The sequence below is a fragment of the Schistocerca americana genome, chromosome 9 (assembly GCF_021461395.2).
Source record: "Schistocerca americana isolate TAMUIC-IGC-003095 chromosome 9, iqSchAmer2.1, whole genome shotgun sequence".
NCBI classification, from domain to species: domain Eukaryota; kingdom Metazoa; phylum Arthropoda; class Insecta; order Orthoptera; family Acrididae; genus Schistocerca; species Schistocerca americana.
Window position 1 is genome coordinate 14801103 of NC_060127.1, and position 9033 is coordinate 14810135.

Here is a 9033-nt window from a genome sequence, read left to right on the forward strand (position 1 = left end):
GACACAACTTTTTAAAATAAAAGCTCAGATTTAAACACACTAAAAAATATAGTTAAAGATACCCTTGCTCAGAGTTCATTATGGTTTAGAACGAACGGTTTTCTACTAAATCAAAGTAAGACCCAGGCACTTTCCTTTAGCTTAAGTGAGAATCATGACTTAGAAAGTATAAAATTCTTAGGTGCTATAGTAGACAACAAGTTGACATGGGAACCACACGTCAAACATTTATCTGTCGGACTCTCAAGAGTTATCTATGTAATTACAAACTTATATCTAAAAAGAAAGATGATGAAACTTACCAAACAAAAGCGCTGGCAGGTCGATAGACACACAAACAAACACAAACATACACACAAAATTCTAGCTTTCGCAACCAATGGTTGCCTCGTCAGGAAAGAGGGAAGGAGAAGGAAAGACAAAAGGATATGGGTTTTAAGGGAGAGGGTAAGGAGTCATTCCAATCCCGGGAGCGGAAAGACTTACCTTAGGGGGAAAAAAGGACAGGTATACACTCGCACACACACACATATCCATCCACACATACACGGACTCTTTCCTGACGAGGCAACCATTGGTTGCGAAAGCTAGAATTTTGTGTGTATGTTTGTGTTTGTTTGTGTGTCTATCGACCTGCCAGCGCTTTTGTTTGGTAAGTTTCATCATCTTTCTTTTTAGATATATTTTTCCCACGTGGAATGTTTCCCTCTATTATATTCATATCATTAATTTGAAGCCAATAATTACAAACTTAAAAAGACATGTCCCTAATAGTTATATAAGATCAGCATATTTTGCTTTCTTTCAAAGTGTCATATCATATGGAATCTTATTGTGGAGCAATAGCAGTCACGTAAAGGGCATTCTACTTCTACAAAAAAAATTAGTAGGAATACTAACCGAATCAGATAAGTTAGAACACTGTAAATCCTTGTTTGTTAAATTGAAATGCCTGACAGTAGTAAACTTGTACATCTATAATGTTCTATTGTATGTTAGGGACAATATTTCAAATATGTCACTAAGAAGGGATGTACATAGCCATAACACCAGGAACAAATCATGTTTAGAGGTACCATATCAAAGACTATCCAAGTCACAGAATTCATATTTAGTTCTTGGACTTAAGTTGTACAATAAGTTAAGTATAGATTTAAAAGAGTTACTTGTCAATATCTTCAAAGCTAAGTTGTACAGAATACTAGTAAATTTGATTGAACTTTTTTCTGAAAGTGCCAGTCAGGGTGAATGTCTTCTGCTCCTCACCACTAACCAGTCTCATCCATCTAATAATGAGGGGACGTGGTCTTAAGTCAAACATATGTTCTACCAGTCTCGAAATTACATGTGGGGTACAATTTTTTGCGTTCTACAGGTTTTTTGAGAATAAATAATTTATGGTATCAAGTTGTGATTCACTGTAGCAGCACCCCCATAGGAATGATTGGTTTGATGTGCTAAACAGAAGTTAAACCACAACACGAAACTTCATTTTATGGAAATCCCTAGGTGTGGGTTGTCAATGGCAGGGACATTTCAATCATCTATAGGAGTCAGAATCCCATTGTGGAGATGACATTTGGCAGCCACACATACGGACACCATCTGGTACAAACACTGTGGGAGTTTACAAGATGATGTTAACATAATGTCTCACATGAATGACTTAATTTTGCATGGTATTCCTTCATTTTCTTCTAGTTGGTATCTTCTGGATGTTTCATATTTCATGAAATTGGTACCTGTCTGATCAATCTGTGTGTTTGGTTGTGTAAGATGCAAGTTCATTTCATGAAATTTTTCCCTTTAGATAATATAGACACACACACACACACACACACACACACACACACACACACTCAAAATTGCACCAACAGACTTTGACAGAATGTGCAACGTGTCCTCAGGAACAAAATAAGATAGAAACCCATGTCCAGCAAAATCTGCCGTGTATGTATGTACATATAGTGTGATTCCATAGTAATATTATATACTTTATGGATAGTGGAGAAGGAAGGGTAAATACGTCATTCTGAGGTAAGGGATGCTGGTCTGGAAATGAACAAGTTGAAACTTATAAGCAAAAAACCAACTAGGCTATTATCTCTGACAGGGGAGTACATGTACTGGTACTGTTGTTGTTAAGATTGTAGAGTAGGCAACTTTCAGAGGTAGTAGATTGGACTGAAAAAAGAAAGAAATGTCCATTGAACAATGAGCTATGAACACTTGTTCATCTTCGTTACTGTGAAACATGTTTTCTCTATTGACCAAGTGCTCATAACTCTCATGGCACACACTTTCAGCCCAAGTTTACTGGACATTTTTCCTTCTTTTGGGCCATAAAACCTCCTTCCAACATATGGAAAGCGAAAAAAAAGCTTGCTGTAGCAGAGATACGCACGTGTCAGTGCCAATTACTTTGATGTTCTGTACATCACTGGATGACATTTCTGGACATGGACTCCTATCCTCATTTTTTTCCTCAAGACACCTTTTACAACTCCTTGAAGTTCATTGGTGTAATTCTGAAGCGCCCTGTGTGTGTGTGTGTGTGTGTGTGTGTGTGTGTGGTTCAAATGGCTCTGAGCACTATGGGACTTAACTTCTGAGGTCATCAGTCCTCTAGAACTTAGAACTACTTAAACCTAACTAACCTAAGGAAGTCACACACATCCATGCCCGAGGCAGGATTTGAACCTGCGACCGTAGCGGTCACGCAGTTCCAGACTGTAGCGCCCAGAACCGCTCGGCCACTCCGGCGGGCGTGTGTGTGTGTGCAAATAAGACAATAAGTCAACTTTAAATTACCTGGTGTTGCATCTTTTATAGTTCAGTTTCGTTGCAAATCAAGCAGTTCCCAGCAAGAGGCTTCAGGACTAAGCCAACATCACATACAAGCAGCTACACAACTGAATAAGTCCATCTGTCAGGAACGCAAAACTCAAGCATGCCCAATCACTAAGTGAGGACCTTCACAGACCTGCCACACTGTGGAAAAGTCTACGAGGCCTAGGAATGGGCAAACCCAAATCTGCTACTGAATCTCTACTTCCTATTTAAGACTTAAATGAGTATTTTGCAAAGCCGACATCTGTACTCGACCAACACACAGGAGCACAGGCTATTGATTCCTTTAATGCCTCAGTGGTTAGTGGATACAATAAATTTTCTCTGCAGACTGTAAGCCCTAACACGGGCATGTAGTCAACTGCGCAAATTCGTTCTGCAGCTGCAGGATATGATAACATTACAGTGCAAATGATAGGTTTTCTCATCGATCCACTGCTGCCCATAGTAACGGACATTTTTAACAATTCTTTAACCTCTTGCACCTTCCCATCAGACTGGAAGCAGGGACTCATAAAACTACTGCAAAAGAAGGAATTTGCCAAAGAACCCATTGACTACAGACCTATTTGCATTTTACGAGCACTATCCAAGGCTTTAGAATAGTATATGCCATGGACAACATACTAACTATTTATAACAACGAAAACAATCAATTTTTGACAAAGTAATGGAAATCAATAGATAAAAAATCTACTCACCAAGCAACGGTAGAGCACACACATAAGAAAGGTTAGATTATGCAAGCTTTTGGAGCCGGTGGCTTCTTCTTCCAGCAGAAACGTTGAAGGGGAAGGAAGAGGGGTGAAGGAAGAGGGGTGAAGGAAAAGGACTGGAGAGGTCTAGGAAAAGGGGTAGATTTCGGAAAAGTCACCCAGAACCACGAGTCAAGGGAGACTCACCGGGTGGGATGAGAAGGTGACAGGATCAAAAGGTAACTTTTTCGAAATCTACCCCTTTTCCTAGACATCTCCAGTCCTTTTACTTCACCCCTCTTCCTTCCCCTTCAGCCCTTCTGCTCGTAGATGGCGCCACTGGCTCCAAATGTTTGCTTAATTACAACCTTTTTTTATGTGTGTGTTCTGCCACTGCTCGGTGAGCAGGTTTTTTTCTCACTAATTATTTAAAATCACATAGCCTTTTCAGATGAATACCAGTCTGGTTCTGGCAAAATCGCAGCATGATGACTGATCTTATAAAAATGACTGACGATTTAAAATAAGCCATGAACAAACAGTAGGCGACTATTATGCGCTTTTTAGATCCAAGCAAAATATTTGACACTGTGTATTTTGACGTTTTACATGCTAAGCTCAAAAGCCTGAACTTTTGTTCGAGAGCTATAGAATGGTTCCACTTATACCTTACATCGCACCAGCAATGTGTAATGATTTGGAACAAAAAGGTCACAATGGCGCAATGTAGTATCAGGAGCCCCTCAAGAATCAGTATTGGGCCCACTACTATTCCCATTATATGTTAACTACATCTCGACTGTAGCCTCCCAGTGCAAATATCACGAATGTGCTGATGATCTACAGCTATATCTAAGTGTAAACACAACAAACTGGTGCACAGCCATCCAGCATGTGGAGCCTGATTTGCTTGCATTGTCAGACTGGGAGCAGAAATTAGGCTTGAAACTTAACCCACCTAAGACAAGCAATCTTAGCCGTTCATAAAAGACTCATTGCCCCTAAATACAGAGAATCTCTTCCACCATTAGTCCTAAACGGCACAGAAATAACCTCTTCTTCTTCCGTAAAGAACTTGGGAATAATTCTGGACCATCACCTTGACTGGACTGAACATACGATTGCTGTCTGTAAATAGGCGTCAGCATCACTTCACTCACTACAGAAATATAAAAAAGTGTTTCCTTTCGAGCTTAAAAATAAGCTTTTGGAGTACTTATACTCCATATATTTGACTGTGGTGATTCTATTCTCCAAGAACTTTCATATGAAAGCACACGCATGTTGGAACTGGCACTGAGTGCTTGTGCACAGTACGTTTGTGACATTTGCTTTTTGACCATGTCACTCCTGCCTACAAACAATTATCATGGCCTCGTGCCAATAAGCTTAGAGGCTATCATACTCTATGCTTGGTCTTCGTCTTCTCAATCACTGCACTCTCTCATATTTATCGTCAAATTTTATACTGCTATCTGAACAGCACAACAGAAACACCTGCTCTCAACACAGTAAAATCCTCTCTGTATCAGCACATAATGCTGCCATCTTCTCTAGATCATTGTCCATATCAGCAACCTGACTCTGGAACTATCTTCCACAAAATATCAGAGGAACAAATCCCTTCCAATCTTCAAAAGACAGCTAATGGTCCACCTTCTACCACAATAGCCGTCTATAATGTACTCAGATCCTCAGCTTAGTCTCGAAAATTCCCTTTACCCCACAACTCTCCCACCCCCTCTCCACTCCCTCTCTTGTCAGAAGAATTCTATGTTTGTATTTTATTGTTTCCTATCTTCTACTGTTACTGTCATTTCAATATTCTCCTTCATCTATATCCTTTTCACCCCTGATAACTCTAATCATAGATTCAAATGTACTAAAATGATTCATATAATTTCATATGCCATTCATTATTATTATTATTATCATTATTATTGTTATTATTATTGTTAGTTTTAACTATTACTATTATCATTGTTAATATTATTATGACTATTATTATGATGAACATATTGTGAAATCTTTGGTATGCATTGTTCTTGGTCAGATGTAAGAGACGGCCTTAAGGCCCTAAACTGGTCGTGCTAAATGTGCAACAAATAAATTAAATTGAATAAACAACCAAGTTAGTAACATTACAATTTCCCTAGCTGGGTACACCCTTGACGCTAGCAAAGAGAGTTTTAAACAATTCCAGAAATGTTTGGTGGCTTGTTCAGCATGGCCATACACAAGAAGGGTGGGAGGTCATCTGCTCTCCTCCTTTGAGGAAAGAGATCTTCAGAAAGCAAAATTGAATCCTGTTGTGGGGTTGTCAAAACTATTTCTCCATTCAATGAGAAAATTATTGTGTCATTCCTGATCCCCACCCCACCAGCCAGTTGCAAATAATCCCATGCAGTTTCTTAAATATTAAGATTGAGTGATTTAGCGTGAAAGTCGAGATGTGATAGTGTGGTCCAGTGTTCCTCAAACCAGGTAGGTACATGCACATATTCTTCTGAAGATGGCTGCTGTCATACTAGAGGAAGTGAGAGTCAACCACTTACGATTAAAATGTAAAAGAAAGGGCAGCACTTGGTGACGAGACTGTTGAAATAAACACACAGGTAACCCGAAAGAGTGGGCCTCAGTCCTGGTATGAACACACCCAAAACATCATGAAACCATCGCTGGATTGAACCACAACCTACACATGCCTTAATTTAAAGGTCTCATTGGGCCAAAGGTGGAATCGACACACTGTATTATTTGAAAGAAGGTGAAGTTAATACTTGTCGGATGACACTACATCCACCAGTCGGTTATGGTGCAGTTTCCATGTTGTCTACCCATTTAAGACGTGCAGCTTGCAATGTTCCCCTTTTAAAAATTATGCATGTTCAGATCTGAGCTTGCAGACTTTTTATAAATCTGAACACCAACAACTGAAATGAAATTATCTTCAGACCGTGCCAATATAGGCCCCTAATTATAATGGACTTTGTTGTGAATACAGTCTTCCTTATGCTGGAATCGAAATTATTTGATAAAAATCAACTTTTTCTTAAAATGAATATGAAGCAATTCTCCGGTAACAATCTTCGTATATTCTTTGACTGTGTACAATAACTCATTGCATTTCAGACATTATAGGACAGTGAACATAACCAGTACGCTCCATATGTAAGAATGACATTAAATAACATGTCAGTCAGTTACTGCTGTTTTACTCTGACAGCATGCCACATTGCTATTGTGTGTGCTTTTACTCAGTGGCACACTACTCCAACCTGGGATGACGACTGCGCTATGGCTGACTGGCGGAGTACAGTGTGGTCCGACACTGCTCAATTTCGCGATATATCAAACGCTACAAGGTGGTGACTGCACCAACGAACCCGTAATGTGCTTAACCCAAAATGTATGGAGGCTGTAATTGAAGCAGAGATAGTTTTGTGACGTTCTGGGTGTATTTTCCATACCATGACTGATGCCCATTCATTCAGGTTACCATAAACATTGATCAAAGTGTTTATGTCAACAGTCTCAGTCACCCAGTGCTGTCCTTTCTTTTACATCTTAATGACGAGTATGTTGTTGTCACTCCCTTCTTCCAAGATCGCGACAGCCATGCCACAGGGCTACATAAGTACAAACTTGATGTGAGATACACTGAATCACCCCATCACATCTCAACTTGCCGGCTAAATCAACTAATATTAATGCCTAAGAAACTGTGTGGGACTCTTTGCAACTGTGTGACTTGAAAGAGTGTACCCAGGATCTGAACTGGCGGGTTTGGGATTGGGGGACGACATAATAGTTTTCTCGGTGAATGGAGAAATAGTTTTGATATTTCACAACAAGGAGAACACACACAGCCCACCTAGGTATAGCAACGCATGGTAATACTGCAATGCCCCCCCCCCCCCCCCCAGCCCTTGCCCTTAAAGATACCCACGGAGGAGCTAGGTAGTGCGGTGGTCAGTGCACTGGATTCACATCCAAGGCGACGACTGTTGAAGTCCACATCCGACCACCCAGATTTAGATTTTCCGTGATACCCCAAAATCACACCGCACGGAGTGGCTGCGCGGTTAGAGGCGCCATGTCACGGACTGCGTGGGCCCTCCCGCCGGAGGTTCGAGTCATCCCTCGGGCATGGGTATGTGTGTTGTTCTTAGCATAGGTTAGTTTAAGTTAGTTTAAGTACTGTGTAAGTCTTAAGTCTAGGGACCGATGACCTAAGCAGTTGCAGTTTGGTCCCTTAGGAATTCACACACATTTGAATATTTTGAACCCAAAATCACTCCAGCCAAATGCCATGATGGTTTCTTTGAAAGGGCACTGCCGACTTGCTTCTCCATCCTTGAAACAACCTGAGCTTGTGCTCCGCCTATAATGCCCTCAATGCTGATGGAGCATTAAACCTTAATCTACCTTCCTTCCTGTTTCAAGACATCTGATGGCACTTTGTACATTCATCAGAGGCAAAACATATAGCAATAACCTCCAAACAGCTTCATACACCTGACCACTAAACTATTATATGGTTCAACTATCACAAAAATCATTTGTTGGCTAGAAAGCCATGGGGTTACACATCACTTTACCAAAGTGATATGTAACTCCACAAGTTTTATGTGCCACTGTGAGCAAAGACATTCTGTAAGATACTGAACTCCCATTGCCCACTGAATACAGTTACCTTTGCAGTGTTTTCTCAGGAAATGGTCGATGTGGACCTCCATTCATCGACAGCAGTGATCCCTGTGGGTTTGCGAACGGATTCTCAATTAGAAGGCATGACACCGGTCTCCAATCCCTGTCGATTATGATGCTTTTACGGCCACTGTACTTGCACTGTGTTACACGTCTGCAAGTGCTACACCATTCCTTGTCGACACGTTGGAGAGTCTGCACAAATTCATTAACAAACTAGACAATTCTATCCACTAATAAGGTTCCTTTAATTTACGTCTATGGTCACAAACTTTTTGTTAATAGATTACCGGTTTCGGTCTTTAATGACCATCATCAGATCTCACGTCACGCACCCGTACAGTAGGGTAAAGAAACGTTTAACAAACAGCAGGCACACACACATCCACACACAAAAGAGAACCAACAAAGATGAATGAAAACCATTCCCATGAAATTTAACGGCAAAATGTCCCTGCAAATAGAAAAATGTTTTAAAAAGTCTGGTGTCAGATGTGGCTTCGATGTTAATAACACCCTAAAACTACAAATAAAACATAAGCTGAAAGGGAACTATGATAAACTTGATGGCTCTGGAGTATACAGGATTGACTACAGTAACTGTGGCAAATATTATATTGGTCAAACAGGCCGCTCTTTTAAATTAAGGTTTAAGGAACACTCACAGCCACGAAATAAAACGGCTTTGGGACAGCATTTATCTGATACTGATCATTCCATAGGAAGCATTGAGAGTTGTATGCGTATTCTTCCCAGAGCGGAAAAAGGCCGTGCTCTT